Genomic DNA, 27128 nt, shown 5'->3' on the forward strand with positions numbered 1-27128 from the left:
GAAGTGACTGGCACTCATTTTATGAAAGGAACACTAATGAGAGCATTAGTTTAGAGAGAGAAATATTGCAAGACCCATTTGTACTCTTTCTATGAAACTAATGAGAGCTTCAAAAGAATTATTTACTTCTTGTGTTCTTGATTTTACATGATGATTCACTAGATCTTTCTAATTCCACACATGCCATCATAATCAACACCACTTCACTTACGTTAGGTAATTGCTATAAAACTCACTGTGTTAATGACAAATCATCAATTGAAAAGTTTGTACATGTAGATTCCCTTAACCTAAAACTGTGGTAAGTAACGAACCAAACCAATAAAACAATGTTGCTTAATCATCGGGAGTGTGTAAGGTCCTTGAGCATGGCTTAACAGGGCTTACGCACCTTGCGTTGTGGAGCCAAACACTCACAAATGTCACACACGAAACCTCTCTCAATCGTTTTCACTCTATCTCTCTTTATCTAAAATCTCTCCCAAATCTCTCCAAGAATGTGAAATCTCTCCCAAATCTCTCTCAAAAATTCCTTAAAGTTTTTGTAGTCTTTCGGGCCATCCCCACCCTTAACTAGGTCAAAAACCGCTTAAAACGGGGTAAAAATGGATAAAATAGACTTAAGGACCTGAAACCCCTCTTAAGGAGCCGAACCCCTCTTAGGAACCGAACTTGTCAGAAGCGAACTTGTCAGAAGCGAAGGCATCAGAAGCGAATGCACCCTCTCGGACCGAAGCTCAGTAGACCAAACCCGAACCTTCCGTTTCCGAACGAGCCTCCCGTGATGAACCGAACCGAAGCTACCTTCGGCCCATTTCTCCTCTTACCCTCTTTCGCCTCATTTCGCCTTCGTCCCATGACCTGAAAGGACCGAACCTCGGCCAGGACCGAGAGGTCTCGCAGGAAAGCCCATTTCTTCCCGGTTTTCGATTCCGACTTCGTTTTGGCTTTGTTTTTTATCGTTTTAACGCGGGATTTTCACCCGAAACTTTCTTTTAACATTTAGGGACCCTTATCTACTAATTACCCACGCTTTTTGGGGATAAAACGTTATCCATGAAGAGTGGGTGAAGTAGAAAGGTGGACTGTTGACTTTTCTTTATTCTATGACACAAGCAACCACTCTTATACCCACTCCATGTCACTATTCACCATCAGCCCAAACCTAGTCATTTCATGGTACGTTTCCCACCTTTTTTCAGCCACACACTTGGTCAAGGGTTAGAAACCCTCCTCTCTCCTCACACGTCATTCATTCTCTCATTTCCACCAAAAGATCAAACACTTTTCTCTCAAACTTTTTCTCTCTATTTCGAGACTCCAAGGCTGATCATCAAGCTTTATTATACTCTTGGTAAGTATAATTCATCCTCCTTGTGAGTATTACACTTCATTCTACCCCAATCATCGATTGCTTACACAAACTCCATCACTTTGATGTTAGATTCTCGAAAATCTTCAAGGCATCTTCAAGTGTTCTTGAGTTGAACACTTCCCTTCTCCAACATTCATCTACTGAAATCGTATAAGGTGAGTTCATACCCATGTATTTTCATGTTTTCTTAAGTTTTAGGGGGGGGATACAAGTTAAAACACAAAGAACATAACTAAACTTTTCTAACAGCCTTCATCAGAAAAGTTCAACTCCAATCACGGACTGTTTTGGGAAACTTAAACATTTTAGTTTTCAAAACTGTTTTAGCTGAAAGTAGTTCCAGTTCTTAGCTTTAAAATGACTACTTGCACATCTCCACACAATTTTCCTACAATTTATGGTGATTTTTACAAAACTGTCTATCATTTCAAGAGCAAATCCGTACTAGTCTGTGATTATGGACTTTTTCACACAAGTTGAATGTCATTAAAATTCATAATAAAATTTATGAACAAACTAGACTCATTTCCCAAACTCTCAGAATTTGCGGATTCTGATTTGGACCTTTGATGATCTTTCTATAAATTTTCTAAGAACAGTAAAAGAAAATGTTAACAACAGAAAAATACTATCAATTTCATTTCACTTTATAACATGTTGAGCAAGGCGTATACCTTTATGAGAATATATGTTTTTGCAAGTAGATGACATTTTGCCTTAGTTTCTAGTCATACATCAGAAAACAAATGGATATATATCGGCAACCAAAAGAGCTTTTACGTTCACAAATACAGTAGTTAACCATAATAATCAAAGTTATAACTATTACATTTAAACGTTTTGATAAACTATAATAGGTATGGTTTATGTTTCTATTAACACAAAAAACACATTTCGGAAGGTTTTATTCCCACAGAAAAAGCTTTTACACTCACACACACCACACGTAAACTTGTTAACTTAAATTGTGAGACATTCTCTTAATGTACGTCCGAGTACGGGATCCAAATTCCTGGTCGTTATAACCAGAGTCTCTTGTAGGGAGAACGTGATAGTTGTGTATAGATTTATATTGGGTTAGATACCCCACACCTGAGCAGCATGCAACAGCTAGACCGGCAGGTCTGTGGTGACAAATGTCATATCAGTTACGCGACGCCTGAGAAACGTTGTGGCAGGTTCATTCAGTCATAGTATGGTTATAGCGACTCACATAGGAAGTTAAAAACTCATAAAGTTTACGGGAATTTGTATAATTAAAAGGGGTTTTATGTCAATTTAAAATCAATTTCTATATCAATAAGTACGGGTATTACTGTACACTTTTGGTCTTGGTATTTAAGACTACATGTCATTCATTACGGGATTTTCCCTCAAATCATAAAGGGTTTTATGCCAATTTAAAAACCACGGTCATATCATTAACTATGGAAAATACTTGTTTATTCTTGGTCCTGGGATTTAGGACCACACAACTTTTATAAGGAAAATATGGGATTTTTCTTCGTAACACACAACACATTACAAAGAATGGTTTCCAAACTCTTCATCTCAAAAACTTATGAACTCACCAACTTAATTGTTGACACTTTTTCAAAACTACTTGTGTTCTCAGGAATTCAGTGAAACAGGAAATCAACAGCGTTTTGAGGATGGGACGATAAATCGTCAAACTGTTCATTTTGTTATCATAATGTAATTGATTTGAATCATGTAAACATATACTTTGGTGTAACTTTTTCAATTATATTTATGATGGTTGTATTTACTTTGAGCACTATTCTACTCGTTGTTGTGATACTTTACATGAAGTCCTCCACCCCCGGAAGTTTCTGCCATCCTTGGTTTGGGGTGTGATAGATTGGTTCCAGAGCATTGTTTATAGTGAAGTAAGTATATCGAACCACATAATATATACAAACTATAAATACATTGGGACTAAAGTCTCTGATTTAAACAATTATACTTTTAGAAATGAAATAGTTTCTGATTAAAAGTATGAGTACATACATACATACTAGTATAGTATCATTATCTAGGACAATACAAAGTAAAATGAGGAGTTGGACACTACGAGTAGACCTTGGGGTATCTAGTCAAACTTGAGATGAATATAGCCTGATCAACTATATTTATCCGAGGTGAGACTATGGTATGCCAGGGCATGGTCGTGGTGAGCAACAAGCCTAAAAACTTCCCATACAAGAGAGTTACTAAGAACCAAACATAAAATTTAAAATACTATAGGAGTATTTTGTAATATCATAACTTATATGAAAACTAAATAGATCCTTAATAATAGGTCTATAGTCACTAAGTGGATACTCTAAAGTTATATATAACTTAGAAATCATAGACTTAGAATTTGTGGTCATTGCCTTACTCCCTTTTCCTTGTTTGGATGTGGACCTAGGATCGGATCATTTATTTGAAAGTCTATCATATTTTGTTATATGTAATTAGTATGTACTATGTCATTAAAGAAGTAACTAATAAGGATCACCCCTATAAATAATTAATTATAAGAGTTAGACACCTAGTAATTTTCTCTTCCACTCCAATTGTCGCACATACAACATAGCAAGATCCTACCTACCGGGCGATCCCTACTTTCCCAATCCGAAACCAAGAAATGGTGAATAGTTATGAGAAGAATCAGAAGCGGAACCGGAGGTGATCAATCCTCCATGCATAGCAAGGGTTCCCGCAAACCGTTTCGACTACATCGAACTTGCGCCCCGTTGGGCAATCGTGATCGAGGGTTAAAGTCGACAACAATGACAGCAACCACCATGTGGAGACCAACGAGGGTGCTATGACCTCAACCACGGGGGACCGACTGACAGAGCCCTCCCGGCGATGACCCAGCAGATCGTGAATGTCGGGGATTAACACAGGAAGACTGCAAACCGAGTTTGAAAATTAAGCGCTACTACGGACCCCACCATCACACGTACCCAAGACTCGGAAACAGACTACCATTTCAGAGACCAACTCTCTTTTCAGACATTATCGCCGCTCGGACAGAGGCAAGAGAGTAACAAGGTAGATACATGGGATTTAAAGAGAGGATGATTGCAGCCAAGCGTCGATTGGAAAAGCTACATGATGCATCGACTTTGTCTCAGGCATCACAAGGGACGGATCGTCGTGAGTAAGTTCATACCGCCCACAAGACCTTGTAAATTAAGTTCATTAGTATGCATTGGTGCTACTCTATTCTAGGTGAAAGCACAACACTGTGATTTAAGAGGTTATACTAATCAAGAGATTCAGTTGCTATCAAAACTTTTCATTCCAATAATCTAGTGTAGACCTACATTTAGGTCAAAACTTTCTCTAAAACCAAAATTTCTAGAATCATATTAACAAAGTGGGTTTACGGTAGATCCATTAGACTCAAGGGTCTGTTAAGTCTTAATCATACCACTAAGCATACATGAAATGGTCGTAAGAAAGGCCTAGCTTGGATCAAATTTCAAGGTTTCACTTGGATACTGAACTACTAAAATACATGAGTTTATCATTTATAGGCTCTCGTTATGAAATGTTTTCAGAACACCATCAAACAACCGAAATACGTTACAAAATGAACTAAGATAAACTTAGTTTGAAAACTTGCGACGTATAGTCATCCTAAAAACTCATTTCCGTCTCACCTTTAAACACCTTCGTTGAGAGGTGCCTTCTTCGTAGACTTATAGGGTGCGCTCATACCAGCGCTAATGCACCGGATCCCATCAAAACTCCTCAGCTAAGTGTGTGAAAAACATGATCCTAAGATGAGTAAAGCTTAACGCCCGTACGAAACCTACTTATACCCACTACCATAACTCCTTCTTAGGAATGTTAGCGGAAACACTAGAAATAGTATAGTAATGTGCAAAATTTTGTATGTGTCAATATTGTTGGGTCGTATTTTGTATTGCGTCTATTAGGCTCGTTAGTTAGTCTAATATGTATCTCCGGTATGGGCCTGTCCATCTGTGAGTTTTGTAGGGTTTAGTATATATAGGTGCTTGCATGCATCTTTGAAAAGTAGAGGACGATGAATAACGATTAGAGTTTTATTATTCAACAAAGTTATCGTTCTTGTTTTGTAACCCTAATATCCTCTACAGCGGAAGTTCTTAGTCGAGCTCTGCTGAGAATTGAGTAATCTAATCACTCGACACATCTTGATTCATACTTGTGTTATTTACTGTTTTTACATTCATCGCTTACCTGTTAAGAAGATCTAATCGATCATCAAGTTAATTAATAACTTATCAATTGGTATCAGAGCAGGAGGCTGTGTAATTCATACACATCTTTTCTGTGAAAAAGTTTGCGATTAGGGTTATTTTGCATTAACTAATATTTATTGAACCGTCATTCCAAATCCCATCAACATCTCAAACAACATCGGATCAACGACAAAGATTCCTATTCTTTACACCCAGGATTATGAAGTCTGGGCACATTACTTCGAAGATTATGTCATCAGATCTGAAGACAATGGATATCTTATTTTGGAAGCAATCGCAGCTGGACCATTTGCTCATTCTACAACGTCAAAAATCATTAAAACTCAGAAAGAGTACAATGATCTGTTAAAGGACGTAAAGGATGTTGCTCAAGACGAAAAGGAAAAGTTTCAGTGCAACATTAAAGCATTGAGACTAATTCGTTTCACTCTTCAATCCGATACGTTCAGGCTAGTGAGCTCATGCAGCACTGCTGTCACACCCCGAAAACCGAAGGCGGAAACATTTCTGGGGTTGACTCCACGTTGAGTATCAAATCCAATGTACATAGTAAGTAAAGTAAATCAACCATTACATTACATATATGAAAGTTTTACATTTGTTTCAAAAGCAAAAGTTATACATGTGATACATAGTATATATATAGACAACACGAAACGAGTCTTCTAAGAACTCCATCTTCGCACAAAAGGATCTTCGGGTACCTGTCTAACATGGACCGGAGAATACAAGCGGTTTGAAAATCAGCATAAAGCTGGTGAGTTCATAAGCAGTTATTTTTTCTGAAAATGTACGAGTTCATTTGTTTTCCTGAAAAAGTGGTTATCCAAGAAAATCCCATATTTTCTGTCACAACTGTAAATTTTGAGCCATGTAAATCTATACATTTAAGTTAATGTGAATCAAAAACTTCAATCAAATACAACATGCTAGAACTACAAATAGTCATCAAACAATTGGAGACCCTAGAAGTTTTTATTAAGTCTAATTTAGGCTAGAACTTCCTTATTGGATCCAAATGGGCCAATAAGCTTCCAATTAGACTATCATGGGCTTAGAGCCCTAATTGGACTCTAACTGGACCCACACTTATTTATTTTAACCTTTTAGGTCATGTTGGGCCTAGAACGAAATGGGTTAAGAGCTTTGGTACATGAGAAACCTAAAACTAGTTCAAGAAAAACATAAAAATCCTACTACATTCTCTTAAGCTTAAAACACACCCTAATTAACACTAATATTGGGCTTAAGGGCCAAAAGGCCCAAAAATCTTTTTTTTCTTTCAAATTCTCGGCCCAAGGCCCACACCCAAAGAGAAATGGAAGAGTTGACTATTGGCTTGCCACCTCATTATTACCCAACATGTTTCCATGCACCTTAGTCCATATCTCCATGCATATCACTTCAAAAGTCATTTCTTCTTCTCTCCTCTCTCACTCTCGGCCATACACACCCACACACCAAAAATCTCTCACAAATTCTCTCTAGTTCACTCAAGAACACTCTCTTCTTCCCTCTCCAAAATCTCGAAAAGTTGGAAGCATTCAAGGAGGTTCTTCCACAATATTCTTCATCTAAGGTAAGATTATGCATAGATCTATGGTTTAAATTCTTTTGTTATCAAAATCCTTCCCTAATCTATACAAAAATCGTGATCTTACACCCTAGAATCATCTCAAAACTCAAGATCTTCATCAAAGGGAGCCAAGGCCAAAAACACTTCATTTTTCTTCCATCTTTTCTTCCAAAAACCGAGTCAACACCCCAAGGTGAGATTCATACCCCTATTTTCTGTTTTTATGAGTTTTGTGGGGGGGGGGGGGAATACAAGTGAAAGTGTAGATCTATATGTGTTTGTATGCCTTGTATGATTTCCATGCTTATATGTATGCTTTTATGTGTTTTTATGTTAGATCTAGCCTTAAAACCCATCAAAACCGAGATATATCTTGTGTTAAATGATTTTAGCTTCAAATATATTTCTAAACACAAAGTGCTTCAAGAAAAATGGCTAAGTGGTTTAGTAATAATTTTCTTTGGGTTAAAAACACAAATTTTGGGCCTAAAATGTGAAAAATGCTAAAATAAGGGCCCAAATTGACATTTCCCAGATTCTGATGGATGAAGTGTGCCAAAACAGTTTCTATAAATAAATTTCTGGAAATATACTCATTTAGGGGATTAAAAACATAAATTCCAAGCTTAATGGGCTAAAAATGAAAATTTCGGCCCAATAAGGCCCATTATGCGAATTTTTCTGTTTTGGAGGGCCAAAACTGTAACTTTCTGTAAAACAGTGGACTATAAGTGTTCCAAATCCTTTTCAAAGGTTTAAAATGCTTTTTAAATTTAAAAAGGACCAAAGTTGCAAAAATTTTCCAATTTGGGCCAAAATTGTCAAAATTGCGAAAAGATGGGCTAAAACCGAGAAAAACTGCATCTTCAGGGACTTAAACTGTTTTCTATGAAAAATAGGCTGAAAAATATTAATTTCAATAATTTTTGGTGTTAAAATGTCAAGAAAAATAGTTTAAGGACCAAACCGGTAAATATTGCAATAAAAGAGTTAAAAATGTAAATTTTACAAATACTGAGGGGCTGAAAACAGAAATATTTCAAGGCTAATTCAATATGTACAATTTGACCAAATAATGACACCTCGAATATCAATGAAATACAACTCATTACAATACCAAAAGTCGTTGTTAAACGAATTGGCTCGGTCTCGAGCCAATGGAAATCTACAACTACTAACTCTTCGACACTACGAATCATACAAGTAACGTTTGGTAATACATATACATGCGAGTGTGCACAGACGTCTACGCACCATCTTTGGGCCCCACAAGTGTAAAATCTTGTTCGTTGAGCCTAGCTAGCCCAATGACCTGATCTTAAGGCCCGAAGACATTTTTTTTACGGAGTGTTGGGTTTTACCGATCCGACACGACGTAAATGGACTTTCAATGGCTTGTATACTACTGGTCCCCAAGGGTCCTTTGGTATTGCTAGTAAAGTCTACATTTCATGCGAGGCGGGTCGGGGACCCCTCGTACATTTTATCCCCAACCGGCTAATGGAGTTACCGGGGTCTTCGTGACCTCTTTCTCTTCGGATGTGGGACTACATTTAGTCCGGGCGATTGGATAACGTGATTAGTACGGACGACGCCTTCGGGTTCGTTAGTATAACTATAAACTGGGCGTTTGTGTAATGCGGGTTTGTAGTAAATAATCATTGCTCGAGAACCTTCCAACGTCGCCCGGGACTGACACTGCTATTTTCGTAATGGTTTCAACGCAACTTAATGGATTCCAAAAGAATTAGGGGAACATCGGGTTTCCCTAGGGTTTTTATTACATACAGATTTGAAACGCATACATCTTCAATGAACATTTTTTTACAAGTATAGAAACAAACAAGCATACCTATGGATCTTCACAAACGTTTTCGAAAGCTTTTCTTTTCAGAAAATATCGGATTTTCTGGTGGTTTTTCAAGCAATATAAACATTCGATTTCAAACACTACTTATGAACTCACCAACATTTCATATGTTGACGTTTTTCAAAATACTTGTATTCTCAGGGAACCAGTGAATCAAGGGAAATCATATTCAGTGACGGTTGCAGTTTATTTTTGTATGAATCGAACAAATTAATTTTTGGGGAATGTAATGTTAAAACAATGTATGACATGTAAACACTACTGGTTGTTCTATGTTGATGAATGGTGACGAATGTTGTTTTGTTTCATATATATTCAATGTTGTGGTATTCAATTGAGTCACGACAGCCCCCGGACGTTTCCGCCGTCTGGTTCGGGGGTGTGACAGGTTGGTATTAGAGCCTTGTTTATAGTGAACTAGCATGTCGAGCCATACATTGATATGCAACTATAAACCAAAAAGAAGGACTAACATAACTCTGAACAAAACAAATAAATAAAACACACTTGCCTGCATTAGGAGTAAGGACCTAACGCTGAATCAAACACCATAATGCTGGTATCTCGGTTAACTCGGGACTGTTCTTAGTGATACCAAGGAGTGAATGTAGCCTGATCAACTACATTCTCTCCAAGGTAAAACTAACACACGTCTTGATGAGATCGGAATAGCCAGGGAACCTAAAACTATACCCTTTATCACCCAAAAAAAGAATGTTTGCTTAGTCTATACAATAGTCATAGTACCCTAGGAATAATGTAGCATAATTACGTACTCGCGCAGACAGCATGGCTGGTTTTCATCACCCTGGAGACCCCTACTTCCCTAATCAGGGAAACAACGGGTGGCTAGAGGAGGAGGAGGAGCCCGAGGAGGAGCAGCAGGGTATCCAGTTTCATCAGGCCTTAGTAGCTCACGGGATGCTTGTGGATGAGCCAGGAGGGAATCCAGGCGAAGCACACGATGTCGGACCCGACGAATACGTAGACACTGACTACGAATTTGGAGAGCTCGAGGATGACGACGAAGACGGCCGGGTCGGGGACCAGGACCCCATCCCGCCATGCGAGGACGAGGCACAACCAGATCACCCTGCCCCACCAGTGAACCCCCCAAGAGAGAACCGTTCCCTCGAAGCTGAGATCGCTGCACTGCGACAACAGCTGTATGCTATGGAGGCTCGGGCAGTGCAAGCAGAGCATGAGAGGGATGAGGTTATAGGAGACATGGCAGAGATGGCGCAGCTGCTGGCGCAACATTTCGGCATATGACTTCGGCACCACCTCCTGACGCAGCTCATCGCGGTTAGGGATAGACCTATCGTAGTAGGATATTAGTAACTATGTTATGTACTCCGGCTCTATGTTTAAGTGACTACACTACTCATGGAGCCGTTATGCTGTCGGATTAGCGTTACTTATGTATGCTCCTACGAGCAAATTTTCTTGTACTAAACACGGATAATATTAATAAACTTTTGTGTGTTTTGCTATGATATTCTCAGTTGTTATGTGTTGAGGTGTTATGATTGTATGCTTGATGATAGTAATGCTTAGGTTCGTACCCTACACCTAGTTAGTAGGATCATAACCTCACCGAAACCACGTGCACTCAACATCTTTCCGTTTCATGACAGAAAGATGCCTCGCCCAGCTACTCGCGGAAATCCCGAACCAACCCCGCCGGAAGTTGACTCCACTGCTTTCCAGGCAGCCGTGTCTGCTGCGGTCACGGCAGCTATGGCACAACTTCACCGAGGAAACAACGGAGGAGGCAATGGTCAAGGCTCCGGAAGTTCGAACAACGGGACGAACCAAGGGCTCACTAAAACGTGCACCTACAAGGATTTTGCGAACGCTAAACCCCGAACTTTCAACGGTACCGGAGGAGTGATCGCCCTAAAGCGGTGGATTGAGAAGGTAGAGTCGGTATTCGAGATATGCGAATGCCCCGAGCAGATGAAGGTGAAGTTCGCGGCCTGCACTTTTGTGGACCAAGAACTCACTTGGTGGAATGGTCATGTGGAAGCTATGACACTCCCTGTTGCCAACTCTATACCCTGGACGGAAATGAAAGAGATGTTGACGGCTGAGTACTGCCCCCGAGGTGAAATACAGAAGATGGAGCAGGAACTATGGAATCTCACGGTGCAGAATGGGAACATCGATGCTTACATATCGAGATTCAGCGAACTATCTCTGTTGTGCCCGGGTATGATCACATCAGAAGGGAAGAAGATTGAACGATTCATTTGGGGACTGACATCCCCCATTCAAGGGAATGTGATAGCTGCGAACCCTGAAACTTTTGACAGTGCGAAGAGATTGGCAAAGAGGCTGTATGATCATAACCACAAAAAGGGCGAGAAACCGGTAGAGACTGAGAAGAAGAAGGAGAGCGATGGTAAGAAAGGATGGAACAACAAGAGGAAGGGGCGTCAAGGTCCCGAGACCTCTAAAAAGCAGCAAACGGTGGCAGTTCACGCTGTCACTGCGCCGGTACCAGTCACATCACATGCTCCAGCCTCAGCTGCTTCAAATACTTCAAGACCCTATTCCGGCACTCATCCCAAATGCAACAAGTGCGGTTTCCATCACCAAGGAGAATGTAGGGAGTTCCATTGCACCAGTTGCAACCGAAGGGGACACACTGCAAAGTTCTGCAGGACTTATCCTTCTCAGAACCAGAGTCAGGGAAACAACCAGAACAACAACAACAACCACCGCAATACCAACAACACCAATGCTGGCGGCAACAACGCAGGGCCTAGCCACACCTGTTTCGGGTGTGGAAGGACGGGACATTTCCGTCGAGACTGCCCTAACAACAACAACAACTCAGGAAACAGAGGAGCAGGAAGAATGCTGACTATGGGTCAGAGTGATGCAGTCCAGGATCCCGCAGTTGTGACCGGTACGTTCCTCCTAAACCACACTTATGCATGCATCTTATTTGATACCGGAGCGGAGCGAAGTTTCGTAAGCGAGAAGTTTAAACATTTATTAAAACAACAACCCCAAAAGCTAAATGAAACCTATACGGTGGAAATGGCCAATGGGAAGACCGAATCCACTAGGGAAATCTACACTGGATGTACCCTAACCCTTAACCAGCACGTCTTTCGAATAGACCTAATGCCAGTATCAATTAGGAGTTTTGATGTGATTATCGGCATGGATTGGTTAAGCCCCCACCATGCTGAGATTTTGTGCCACGAGAAGGCCGTTCGCCTTCGTCTCCCGAATCACGAAACCCTAGTAATTTACGGAGACAAACCTAGCACGAATCTTCGCCTCATCTCGTGCATCAAGGCACAAAAACATCTGCGAAAGAACAATTTGGCGTTCTTGGCCCACATAGTGGACAAGACCAAAGAAGAAACTAACATCCAAGACATTCCGGTAGCGTGTGAATTTCCGGACGTGTTTCCCGAAGATCTTCCAGGAGTACCCCCAGAGAGACAGGTTGAATTCCGAATCGACCTCGTTCCAGGAGCAACTCCCCTCGCTAAACCACCATATCGGTTGGCACCTGCTGAAATGCAGGAATTATCCAGCCAACTCAGTGAGCTTCTGGACAAGGGATTTATCCGACCTAGCTACTCGCCATGGGGAGCTCCGGTGCTCTTTGTCAAAAAGAAGAATGGATCTTTCAGAATGTGCATCGATTACAGAGAGTTGAATAAACTCACTGTTAAAAACCGCTACCCACTCCCACGAATCGATGATCTATTCGACCAGCTCCAAGGAGCTAGCTACTTTTCTAAAATAGATCTACGGTCCGGATACCATCAACTCAAGGTCCGAGAAGAAGATATTCCTAAAACCGCTTTTCGAACCCGCTATGGACATTATGAATTCGTCGTAATGCCCTTCGGTCTAACAAATGCACCTGCCGCATTTATGGACCTAATGAATCGAATCTGTCGACCGTTCCTGGACAACTTCGTCATTGTGTTTATCGATGACATCCTCGTCTATTCTCGAAGCAAAGAGGAGCATGGCCAACATCTCCGACAAGTCCTAGAAACGCTGCGGTCGGAAAAGCTTTACGCCAAACTCTCCAAGTGCGAGTTCTGGCTTCGGAGTGTGAATTTCTTAGGCCACGTAGTTAGCCAAGATGGAATTCATGTGGATCCATCTAAAGTCAAAGCTGTGGAAGGATGGGCAACTCCGACTACGCCCACGGAAATTCGTCAGTTCTTAGGTCTAGCAGGCTACTATAGGAGATTCATCCAAAACTTCTCAAAAATCGCCAAGCCACTTACCTTACTTACGCAAAAGAGTGTGCCATTCAAGTGGACAGACCGACAAGAGATTGCGTTTCGAACCTTGAAGCAAGCTCTTTGTAGCGCTCCTGTACTATCTCTACCCGAAGGAACGGAAGATTTTGTAGTTTACTGTGACGCGTCAAATCAAGGCTTAGGTTGCGTTCTCATGCAACGTGGAAGAGTGATAGCATATGCGTCCCGTCAACTGAAGACGCACGAAGTAAATTACACGACCCATGACCTAGAAGTGGGAGCTGTGGTCTTCGCCCTAAAAATTTGGAGGCACTACCTGTACGGTACTAAGTGCACCATCTTCACAGACCACAAGAGCCTCCAGCACATCTTGAATCAGAAGGAGCTGAACATGAGACAACGAAGATGGGTGGAGTTGTTAAACGACTACGAATGCGAGATCAAGTACCATCCAGGCAAGGCCAACGTGGTAGCTGACGCATTAAGTCGGAAGGAATACACAAATCGCCGTACGAAAACGCACTCGATAACCATTCAGTCTCATCTGACCACTCAAATTGCATCAGTCCAGGCAGAGGCTATGAAAGCGGAAAATAGATCTAGCGAGGCATTGCGCGGAATGGAGAAGAACCTGGAAGTCAAAGAGAATGGGGTATACTACTTCATGAACCGCATTTGGGTTCCAAAAATCGGGGGATTCAGAGAGACCGTTATGAAGGAAGCCCACAAGACACGATACTCCATTCATCCTGGTTCGGACAAGATGTATTTGGACATTAAGCAGCACTATTGGTGGCCTAACATGAAGGCGGAAATCGCAACTTATGTTAGTAAGTGCCTTACGTGTGCCAAAGTAAAAGTGGAATACCAGAAACCTACCGGATTGTTACAACAACCGGCAATCCCTGAGTGGAAATGGGAGGGGATTTCTATGGACTTCGTGACCAAGCTGCCCAAGACGTCGGACGGATTGGACACCATATGGGTAATAATCGACCGACTGACGAAATCTGCCCATTTCCTGCCCATCAAAGAGTCCTACAAGATGGAGAGGCTGACGCGTTTGTACCTACGAGAGATTGTAAGACTTCATGGAGTGCCAAAATCTATCATCTCGGATAGGGACAGTAGGTTCACGTCACGCTTTTGGCAGTCGCTCCACAAGGCCATGGGAACTCATCTTGATATGAGCACCGCATATCACCCACAAACGGACGGTCAAAGCGAACGAACCATTCAGACGCTTGAAGACATACTTCGTGCATGTGTGATAGACTTCGGAAAGTCTTGGAATACCCATCTACCGTTGATCGAGTTTTCATATAACAATAGTTATCATTCGAGCATTAAGGTGGCCCCTTTCGAAGCACTGTACGGGCGTAAATGTAGATCACCGTTATGTTGGGCTGAAGTAGGTGACACCCAGCTAGCAAGAACACATACGTCGGATAGGGCAATGACAGGACCGAAAATCATTCGCGAGACCACAGAAAAGATTGTCCAGATCAAAGCTCGATTACAGGCATCGCGTGACCGGCAAAAGAGCTACGCTGATAAACGGCGAAAGCCCTTAGAGTTCCAGGTCGGTGATCGAGTATTGTTGAAGGTCTCACCCTGGAAAGGGGTTATACGTTTCGGAAAACGAGGAAAGCTAAACCCGCGATACATTGGACCTTTCGAAATCGTCGCCCGAATAGGTCCGGTAGCCTACAGACTACAACTACCCACGGAGCTAAACGGTGTACACCCCGTGTTTCATGTTTCTAATCTGAAAAAGTGCCTATCGGATGAAACTCTCGTCATTCCTCTTGACGAAATCGAAATCAATGAGAATCTCCTGTTCGTCGAAGAACCAATCGAAATCATGGACAGGGAGGTGAAGCGTACTAAACAAAGTCGCATCCCGATCGTGAAGGTACGGTGGAACGCAAAGCGTGGGCCAAAATTCACGTGGGAACGCGAAGATCAAATGAAGCAGAAGTACCCTCACCTATTCTAGCAATTCTCAAATCTAGCTTTCAAACAGAATTTCGGGACGAAATTCCCTCTAACGGGGGGATGATGTCACAACTGTAAATTTTGAGCCATGTAAATCTATACATTTAAGTTAATGTGAATCAAAAACTTCAATCAAATACAACATGCTAGAACTACAAATAGTCATCAAACAATTGGAGACCCTAGAAGTTTTTATTAAGTCTAATTTAGGCTAGAACTTCCTTATTGGATCCAAATGGGCCAATAAGCTTCCAATTAGACTATCATGGGCTTAGAGCCCTAATTGGACTCTAACTGGACCCACACTTATTTATTTTAACCTTTTAGGTCATGTTGGGCCTAGAACGAAATGGGTTAAGAGCTTTGGTACATGAGAAACCTAAAACTAGTTCAAGAAAAACATAAAAATCCTACTACATTCTCTTAAGCTTAAAACACACCCTAATTAACACTAATATTGGGCTTAAGGGCCAAAAGGCCCAAAAATCTTTTTTTTCTTTCAAATTCTCGGCCCAAGGCCCACACCCAAAGAGAAATGGAAGAGTTGACTATTGGCTTGCCACCTCATTATTACCCAACATGTTTCCATGCACCTTAGTCCATATCTCCATGCATATCACTTCAAAAGTCATTTCTTCTTCTCTCCTCTCTCACTCTCGGCCATACACACCCACACACCAAAAATCTCTCACAAATTCTCTCTAGTTCACTCAAGAACACTCTCTTCTTCCCTCTCCAAAATCTCGAAAAGTTGGAAGCATTCAAGGAGGTTCTTCCACAATATTCTTCATCTAAGGTAAGATTATGCATAGATCTATGGTTTAAATTCTTTTGTTATCAAAATCCTTCCCTAATCTATACAAAAATCGTGATCTTACACCCTAGAATCATCTCAAAACTCAAGATCTTCATCAAAGGGAGCCAAGGCCAAAAACACTTCATTTTTCTTCCATCTTTTCTTCCAAAAACCGAGTCAACACCCCAAGGTGAGATTCATACCCCTATTTTCTGTTTTTATGAGTTTTGTGGGGGGGGAATACAAGTGAAAGTGTAGATCTATATGTGTTTGTATGCCTTGTATGATTTCCATGCTTATATGTATGCTTTTATGTGTTTTTATGTTAGATCTAGCCTTAAAACCCATCAAAACCGAGATATATCTTGTGTTAAATGATTTTAGCTTCAAATATATTTCTAAACACAAAGTGCTTCAAGAAAAATGGCTAAGTGGTTTAGTAATAATTTTCTTTGGGTTAAAAACACAAATTTTGGGCCTAAAATGTGAAAAATGCTAAAATAAGGGCCCAAATTGACATTTCCCAGATTCTGATGGATGAAGTGTGCCAAAACAGTTTCTATAAATAAATTTCTGGAAATATACTCATTTAGGGGATTAAAAACATAAATTCCAAGCTTAATGGGCTAAAAATGAAAATTTCGGCCCAATAAGGCCCATTATGCGAATTTTTCTGTTTTGGAGGGCCAAAACTGTAACTTTCTGTAAAACAGTGGACTATAAGTGTTCCAAATCCTTTTCAAAGGTTTAAAATGCTTTTTAAATTTAAAAAGGACCAAAGTTGCAAAAATTTTCCAATTTGGGCCAAAATTGTCAAAATTGCGAAAAGATGGGCTAAAACCGAGAAAAACTGCATCTTCAGGGACTTAAACTGTTTTCTATGAAAAATAGGCTGAAAAATATTAATTTCAATAATTTTTGGTGTTAAAATGTCAAGAAAAATAGTTTAAGGACCAAACCGGTAAATATTGCAATAAAAGAGTTAAAAATGTAAATTTTACAAATACTGAGGGGCTGAAAACAGAAATATTTCAAGGCTAATTCAATATGTACAATTTGACCAAATAATGACACCTCGAATATCAATGAAATACAACTCATTACAATACCAAAAGTCGTTGTTAAACGAATTGGCTCGGTCTCGAGCCAATGGAAATCTACAACTACTAACTCTTCGACACTACGAATCATACAAGTAACGTTTGGTAATACATATACATGCGAGTGTGCACAGACGTCTACGCACCATCTTTGGGCCCCACAAGTGTAAAATCTTGTTCGTTGAGCCTAGCTAGCCCAATGACCTGATCTTAAGGCCCGAAGACATTTTTTTTACGGAGTGTTGGGTTTTACCGATCCGACACGACGTAAATGGACTTTCAATGGCTTGTATACTACTGGTCCCCAAGGGTCCTTTGGTATTGCTAGTAAAGTCTACATTTCATGCGAGGCGGGTCGGGGACCCCTCGTACATTTTATCCCCAACCGGCTAATGGAGTTACCGGGGTCTTCGTGACCTCTTTCTCTTCGGATGTGGGACTACATTTAGTCCGGGCGATTGGATAACGTGATTAGTACGGACGACGCCTTCGGGTTCGTTAGTATAACTATAAACTGGGCGTTTGTGTAATGCGGGTTTGTAGTAAATAATCATTGCTCGAGAACCTTCCAACGTCGCCCGGGACTGACACTGCTATTTTCGTAATGGTTTCAACGCAACTTAATGGATTCCAAAAGAGTTAGGGGAACATCGGGTTTCCCTAGGGTTTTTATTACATACAGATTTGAAACGCATACATCTTCAATGAACATTTTTTTACAAGTATAGAAACAAACAAGCATACCTATGGATCTTCACAAACGTTTTCGAAAGCTTTTCTTTTCAGAAAATATCGGATTTTCTGGTGGTTTTTCAAGCAATATAAACATTCGATTTCAAACACTACTTATGAACTCACCAACATTTCATATGTTGACGTTTTTCAAAATACTTGTATTCTCAGGGAACCAGTGAATCAAGGGAAATCATATTCAGTGACGGTTGCAGTTTATTTTTGTATGAATCGAACAAATTAATTTTTGGGGAATGTAATGTTAAAACAATGTATGACATGTAAACACTACTGGTTGTTCTATGTTGATGAATGGTGACGAATGTTGTTTTGTTTCATATATATTCAATGTTGTGGTATTCAATTGAGTCACGACAGCCCCCGGACGTTTCCGCCGTCTGGTTCGGGGGTGTGACATTTTCTTATGTAAAGTTAGTTTCCAAATCTGAAAGTAAAGTAAACGATGTACGATGAAAACATGATTGTTCTTGTGAATTGTAGTTCAGTTGTTTAACTTGTTACACTTTTCTAGTTACGTACTACTGTTACTCAGGAAAATCCTATATTTTCCTACACGTGTGTGTGTCAGCTGTTGCTAATTCTGTTTGTACAAACTGTTACCAGTTCCGATTATGTTCAATGTTGTCCCTAGGAAAACCCCATGTTTTCCTGACTGCATGTGTGTGTATCTTTACCGATTCTAGTTATGTTCAGTGTTCTCCCCAGGAAAACCCCATGTTTCCTTGAATGTGTGTGTTGGTGTGTCTGTCATCCTTGAACGTACATTCGTTTTATTACGTACATAAAACTAATAAATACTCGTAAAGTGTTATTAATCCTGATTGCGAGTCCTTAACCACACTCAGACTGGATATGACTCGGACCATGGCCAGTATCCTTTTTATGACTTTCGTCACCCTTGAACCTTTCGGTTCGGCTGTAGCTAGCAGCCAGGTGTGGGATTGTCAGTCCCGTATAGATCTATACACTTAAGCCACGCTCTCCTACGTTCGGAGATTCTGGTTACAGGGTTAGTCCTCCACTATCTCGTGCCATGGAAGTATTACAAGGACGTGTCTCCAATCTTTAAGATTACTCTTTATTTTTCGACTAGGAAAGTAGTATTTACGACTTGCTATGTTCTACGTACCTGTCATTTACACTCGAGCCTAGGTGTTTTATTAAGGACATTACACTCGAGCCTAGGTGTTATCTAATGATGACTGTCCTTTACACTCGATCCTAGGTGTGTTATTAAGGACATTACAAATGATATATATGTGTTATCTTATGATGATTGTCCTTTACACTCGATCCTAGGTGTGTTATTAAGGACATTACAAATGATATATATGTGTTATCTTATGATGATTGTCCTTTACACTCGATCCTAGGTGTATTATTAAGGACATACAGATGTTTTATGTTTTCTGATGGTGTCTGTCTTTTACACTCGAACCTTAGTGTTTTACATCAGACATTACAATGGATTATGTGTTCTAGCAGTTTAAGTGTGAACAATCAAATGTAAGGTACACAATATAACAGTGTATAATAAGAATTCAAAATCGGTTTAAAACAAACAACTCTGCAAGTTGAAACAGTTTGTTAAAAGGTTTTCAATTCTTAAAAATGTTCAATTATGAAACCATTTAACTAAAATCATGTAATTGAGTACAAAATATTCGTGTACTTTTGTTTGTATTCCCCCCTGAAAACATTGAAAAACCATTGAAAAAGGGTAGGGGTATGAACTCACCGGACGCGAAAATGTGTCGATTTCGGATGTTAAATGTCGAATCGAGGCCTGATAACACGCGAGGTTCCTATATAACATGAAATAGCAAACAAATATATCTAATTAATTTCATAAACTCTAATTAGAAATGAAGTCACACTTCAACGAACGAGAACATCTCAAAACGGGTGTTTGGAGTGACCCGGGTGACATCTACGAACGAGAATTGAAGCAAGGGACTTGGGATTTGAGTTTACTCCCCAAGAGTAAACTTCCTAAGGAGTTTACGGCCTATACACTACCCACACATGAGTTCACAGCCTTGAACTCATGTTGACAAGGGTTATGGAGCTTAATGGATCACAAAGGGCTAATATCACTTGGAAATGCTTGGAATAATTTTTCCTAAGTCTTGGAATTAATTTAAAACATCAAATGACACACTTAAGGGAGTTTACGGCCTTGGCATGGGACCTATGGCCGTAAACTCTCATACTCCTTTGAATATGTGTTTTTAAGGTTCCAAAGTTAATCACATGTGATTCTAAAAATTCCTACAAGCCTTGAAATGATTTTTGGGCACAATTTGACATACTTATAGGATTTTACGGCCTTGGAGCATGTTCTATGGCCGTAAACTCTCATATGTGAGGTTTTGCTGTGTTTAAAGCACTTAAACTATTTTTGGTTGGTTCTAGGATTTTTTTCCAAGACTTTTGGTGGTGTTGGATGGCTTTCTAACACCTTGAAAATGAGTTTATACCCATGATTGAGGATTTTACGGCCCAAGCACATGCCTTGGCTGTAAACTCATACAAACCCCTCAGAATTCATGTCTAAGGTGTTGTTGGTCCATTTCCAATATTCTAAAAGTCATATCTAAGTCTTGATTGAGTCATGGAAGGGTTTAAGCGCTTAAAACCCCTTTTAATATGGGTTTACGGCCTAATCACCATCCTGGGCCATAAACTCATATATAAGCCTCTAAATCATGAATAAATCTCGAATTTGAAGGTCCAATATGATGCAAAATGAGTATAGGAAGGTACCTTGAAGATTTGAGACCTGAAACTCTAGATTTGGACCTTTAATTCTTGTTTGAGGAGAGAGGTTGGAGTGATAGTTGTAAAATGTAGCAAAAGCTTCAAAATGAAGACTTGGATCACTTTAAATAGTGTCTAAGTTCGGGACACGGTAGAATTCTACCCGATACCGGCGTTAGACGGGGCTTTTGGTCGCACCCGGCCAATTTGCCGTAACCCGATAAGGTTGATTCTAGAAATGTTCCGATCATTAATATGAGGCGTTAGAATGAGTTATAAGGGTATTAAGACACTTATTAAGTCATAAAATAAAACCCACATTAACAACTTAATAAAATGTCGGAATCGGAAACGAAATCGGAAACGACGATTGGATGATCGGAACGAGTCGTGAAAAGGGTTTCAATTAGGGATATGAATTTCGGGTTGTTACATTATCCCCCCGTTAGAGGGAATTTCGTCCCAAAATTCAAAGATTCGAACACAGATCACGAAGTGAAAAGAGATATGAGGATGAATCTACAACTTCAGGTCTTCAAGCTCCTAAGTGGAATCAGGCCTCCGCTTGATATTCCAGCGAACCCTCACTGTCAGGATATGGCTTTGTTACGCATGGTTAACCTCTCAATCTACGATCTCAATTGATTCGTACATGAAGGTTCGGATTTTCATTGGTTTTGATCTCCTCAAAGGAATTACTAGGGTTTCTTCAGGTCGGCAAGCCTTACGAATAAATATGCGGAATATCAGATGGTTGCTACTGTGTCCTGAAGATAGCTCGGAGAGGGCTATGGAATCGATTCCTAACGAAGATCTCAAAAGGTCTAAGGTTCCACAAGTTAAGTTTTTCCGCACTTCCCAAGGCGTACTATGTCTTTCCAGGGTAAAACCTCCAACAAGTGAGTACATCTTTACATGACAGAGTAAGTAAGGGTCCGATGGTTCTAAGGGAAACTTCTACATGAGTCTACGATTATAGTCGACGGAACCCAAGAATCGACAGGTTTCCATGGGTGTTCCCGGTGTCGACTAATTCTTTATCGCCTTAGTTTTTGGAAAGGTTTACGAGTATGACTGCTTTGCTTATCTACATGACCAAGAAAATGGTTCGACCGAAGGGCGCCACTACTACGTCGTAGTGATCGTGTAATGCCCTGATTGCTGACTTGCACACATCGTGCTTACTGAGGTTTAGCTACGAGGAAATTCCCGGGATTAGGTCGATGCGAGATTGGACTACGCGTTCAGAAAGAATTCTCAAGAATTCTTTGGAAACAGTATCAAGGAAAGAATCGTAGACTTCTCGTTTCTCGATGATTATTCGGACGAGGGATACACGGGAAAACTGTTTAAGCTTTGATGCACGAAGATCATGAGAGTCGGGTCGGAGGGAAGTTAGAACGAACGGCTTTCTCGAATCCAGGAATGACAGCATGAATGAGGCTCGGTCATTACATGATAAGGGTGACATCAAAGTATTTCATAAAAAGTTTGTCAATAGATCGAATGGAAAATAATAATTTTTCGGATTGAGAATACAATCTACAAATACAACACAAGCGTTCTCGTTATCACGTGATAACCATCACGAAGATATACATTTTTGGCTACTCGCAAACGACGGGGTTAGAAAATGTTCAAATGGATGGTTAACGAATTTCTTTCGGTGCTAAAATCAAAAAGAATCACAGGCATATAAATTTAACGAGGGGAAATATACCTGTGGCAACGGTGGGATCGGTGGCTGTCTCCTCTTGTCCTATCGCTAGAACTCTTCCGGTATTGCCAGGTGTTACAGCCTTGGGACAGTTTCGCTTAAGATGCCCAACTTCTCCACAACCATAGCAGGCCCGACCAATGGCCGCTCCGGAAGTTTGACTCGTTGATTGAGTTGGTGTCTTATAGTTTTTCGCCATGTGACCCTTTCAGCCACATTTGTTGCAAATTACATCGATTCATGGACCGGAAGGAAGATGATGATAGTTGCACTTGTCACAACTAGGAAGGGTTCCAGTATACCTACTGGTAGGTTTCCGAATTGAGGATCCAACAACAGAAACAGTCGTAGGGGAAGTGGCAGCGCGAACTGCCACCGTTTGCTGTCTCTTTGAAGACTCGTGCGATGTCTGACTTTTCTATTTCTTCCCAAGTTTTCTTTTCTCCCCACTCCTTATTGTCGGCTCAGGAGTGGTAGCTGCCTCCTCAAGGTCTTCACTATGATCGATTAGGATTTGAGCTAGGCGTTTGGCGCTGTCGTATGTATCCGGCCTCGTAGCTATGACGTTTCCTTTCGTTGGCTGGGTCAGCCCCCAGATGAATCTCTCTATCTTCTTACTCTCCGGGGTAACCGTTCCCGGGCAGAGTAATGCCAAGTCGTCGAACCTGGAAGTGTAAGCAATGATGTCGGAACCTTTCAACTTCAAGTTCCAAAGGTCATGTTCTAACTTCTGCATTTCGCCCCGATGGCAGTACTCAGCCAGCAGGAGTTCCTTCATGGCTTCCCAACCCATGGCGTTGGCTACAGGTAAGTTTAAGGATTTGACTCGGCCGTTCCACCAAGTCAAGGCTTTGCCGATAAAGGTGCAAGCGGCAAACTTCACCTTGTCTGAATCTGAACAGGCGCAAATTTCAAAGATGGATTCGATCTTCTCGAACCATCGAGTGAGGGAAATGACACCTCCAGTGCCATCAAAGGATGTGGGTTTGGCGTTCATGAAATCCTTATAGGAGCCCTCTTTCCAGCGTCCCTGACTGTTTTCTTGGTTTTGGGTTTGGGTACCACCTCCCGAACCACCGGAACCGTCAGAGTTCCGTTGAGACATGGCAGCTGCTACCGCGGCTGTAACAGCTGCCTGGAATACTACTGGATCAATTTGGGGAGGTGGTGGTGGCGGAGGGTTGTTGGTCTTGGAGTTGGGTCCCTTTCTTGGAGGCATCTTGATCTAATAAGATCAAGGGAGTGAGGATGATAAGTCCTCTGAATTTAATCAAGAGATATGACATATATATGCTGAATAATCGATAAAGCAGGATACAGTTATCAAGACAAGAAAATTATCGCTAAGAGAATAATCAAAGAACAGTGCATGAACGAGGATTTCTACCAAGGATTGGCTCGAGAAATACTCCCATAGTATTTTGTCACACCCCCGAACCAGACGGCGGAAACGTCCGGGGGCTGTTGTGACTCAATTGAATACCATCACAATGAATATACATGAAACATAACATCATTCATCACCAAGCATTTGAATATTACAACTGATAGTGTTTACATCCATTACATTGTTCCAAATATTACATGCCCAAAAATAAATTGTTCGTTGCTAATTAAACAACCGCAAAACATCATAGAGTACAATTCTTCCTTCACTTTATCTGTTACCTGAGAACACAAGTATTTTGAAAAACGTCAACATATGAAATGTTGGTGGGTTCATATGTAATGTTTGAAATCCAATGTGTTGTATTGTTTTGAAAACCACCAGAAAATCCGATATTTTCTGAAAATAGTATAGTATAAAAGGTGTGAAGATCCATAAGTATGCTTGTTGGTTTCTATAAATGTATGTGTACGATTTGTAAAACTCGTTATGTAGTTCGTAGGTGTAATAGTTGAAACCCTAGGAAAACCCAACGTTTTCCTATCACTTTGCTTTAATTAGTTTATGTATTGTTATTTCGTTACGATAGGGTATTCGTTGAGCTCCGGAGACGTTGGATTAATAGTGGATTGTGAATTGTTGTAACGTACATTAATGAAAACGACCAGTTGACAACCGTACAAACGATCCCTTAGGCGTCGCTTGCACTTATTCACATATCCCAACCCCCCGGACTCATGTAGCCCCACAACCGAGGGGAAAAGAAGGTGCGAAGCACCCGGTATTTCCCTACGTCGTTCAAGGCTATAGTGAATGCGAAGGGCCCTTAGCCCAAGTCGCAATAGTGAATTCTCGACTTCGCTAGCCGTACCGAAGGACCATTGGGGACCAGCAGCACGTTTGCCATTGAAAGTCCTTTTACACGGAATTAAGTCGTATTAGACTCAACTACATGTAAGTAAATTTCCTTCGGGCCTAAAGATCATGTCATTGGGCTAGCTAGGCCCGACAAGCATGATTTGAAACTTTTGGGCCCAAGGACGAAGTGTCGACGTCTAGTGTATTTCCACGAGTGTATTGAGTTTCCGAGATTTGTTATTGATTCGAGACCGAATCAATTCGTTTGATAACGATTTTTGGTATTGTAGGTGTATTGTAATTTGCCGATAGTCGAGGTACTAGAATTTCATCGTGTCGGGTTCATTGTTTAAGACATTAATCTTTTACATTTTTCAGATCCTTCTTTTTAGATGAATTTACACTTTTGGACCCTTATATAAAATAATTTATATTTTAGTCCCTAAGCCATTTTTTTTTGCTTGACACTTTAGTATCAAATCTTATAGAAAAATTATTTTTCAGCTCAAAGCTTCTTGAAAAACAGTTTTAGTCCCTCAAAATGAAACTTTTTCGGCTCGAACCTTGATTTTCGCAAATTTGACACTTTTGGCCCAAAATAGAGAATTTTTGCATTTTTGGTCCCTTTTAAATGTGAAAAGCATTTTTAACCATTGAAATGGACTTGGGATACTAGTAGTCCCCTGTTTTATAGAAAAACGCAATTTCTGCCCCTCAACTTTGAATTTTTCGCATATTGGGCCTTATTGGGCCGAAAAGTTCCCTTTTAGCCCATTAAGTTTAGAAATTGACATTTTAAACATTCTAAAGTGTATATTTATGGAAAATTACTATATGAAACTGTTTTGAAACATCTTAACCTCTAGAATTTGTATTTTGACGTTTTGGGCCCTTAAATTTCATGTTTTTAGCATTTTAAGTCCGAAAATGTGATTTTTAGCTCAAGATGTTCATCTAAACCAACTTGGTTATTTTTCTAGCAATGACTTATGTATAATGATATGTTTTAGCACTTGTTTCATGCATCATAACACAAATCTCGATTTTTAGGTTCTTTTGACTAGTTTCAACACCATAAACACACAAAAGTATATAAATGAACATAGAAATCATACAAGGCATAAACATAATGATAGATCTACACATTTGCTTGTATTCTCCCCCCAAAAAACTTATAAGAACCGAAAATAAGGGGGTATGAAGCTCACCTTGAGTTGTTGTTTCGGTTTTGAAGAGAGAAAAGAGGAAATTTTCGATCCTAGCAAGTCTCCTTGGTAGATCTCGAGTTTAGTGACTTCTAAGGTGCATGATCACAAGTTGGAATAGATTTAGAAGGGATTTTTTTGATGAAATGAAGTAGCTAGATCATGGATTAGTCATCAACTTACCTTAGATGATGAGTTTGTGGGAAAAACCTCCTTGAGAAGCTCTTGATTCTCGAAATTTTTGAAGCAGGAGGGAGGAGATGTTCTTCAAGGTTTAGAGAGAGTGGAATAGATCTTTGTGAGTGTGTGTGTTGTGTAATCGGCCGAGAGCAAGAAGAGAGAGGAGAGAAGTGAGTCTCTTGAATTGATTTGCATGAAAACATGAGATGGTGCATGGGAATCCTATGGACAATTATGAGGTGGCATAGGAAAGTCAACTCTTCCTCTTGGGCTTGCCTTGGGCCGAGAATGGAGAGAAAAAGATGAGGATTGGGCCTTGTATGCTTAAGCCCATTCCATGGTTATGTTAAGTGATGTTTGGCCCCAATTAATTATAAATGTGATTTTTATGACCTATTAAGGCTAAATTAGGTTAATTATGGCCCACTATAGTTCATTTACATAATTTATTTCTTTCTAGGCCCAATATGGCCCAAAATGTTGAATTAAATGGAATTAGATCCAACTAGAGCTCATTTGAAGGTTCTAATCCCATAATAGTCAAATTGGAAGGTTATTGGGCCATTGAGTCCAATAAGGAAGTCCTAGTCCAAAATAGACCTAACAAGAACTTCTAGGGTTTCCAATTGCTTGTTGACTATTTGTAGCACTTGTATGATGTACTTGTTTGAAAATTAGATGTCATAGAGTAAGCATCATACATGCTCTTTGAGCTTTTGATTTCTTTTTCATTTATCTTGAGTTTAGAGATTACATGACACAAAATTTCTAATTGGGACATCATCCCCCCGTTAGAGGGAATTTCGTCTCGAAATTCTATTTGAAAGCTAGATTTAAGAATGCTAGAATAGGTGAGGGTACTTTTACTTCATTTGGTCTTCGCGCTCCCATGTGAATTCTGGCCCATGCTTCGCGTTCCACCGTACCTTCACGATCGGGATGCGGCTTTGCTTAGTACGCTTCACCTCCCTGTCCATGATTTCAACCGGTTCCTCCACGAACAGGAGATTCTCGTTGATTTCGATTTCGTCAAGGGGAATGACGAGTGTTTCATCCGATAGA

This window comes from Lactuca sativa, chromosome 3, assembly GCF_002870075.4.
Source record: "Lactuca sativa cultivar Salinas chromosome 3, Lsat_Salinas_v11, whole genome shotgun sequence".
Lineage (NCBI taxonomy): Eukaryota > Viridiplantae > Streptophyta > Magnoliopsida > Asterales > Asteraceae > Lactuca > Lactuca sativa.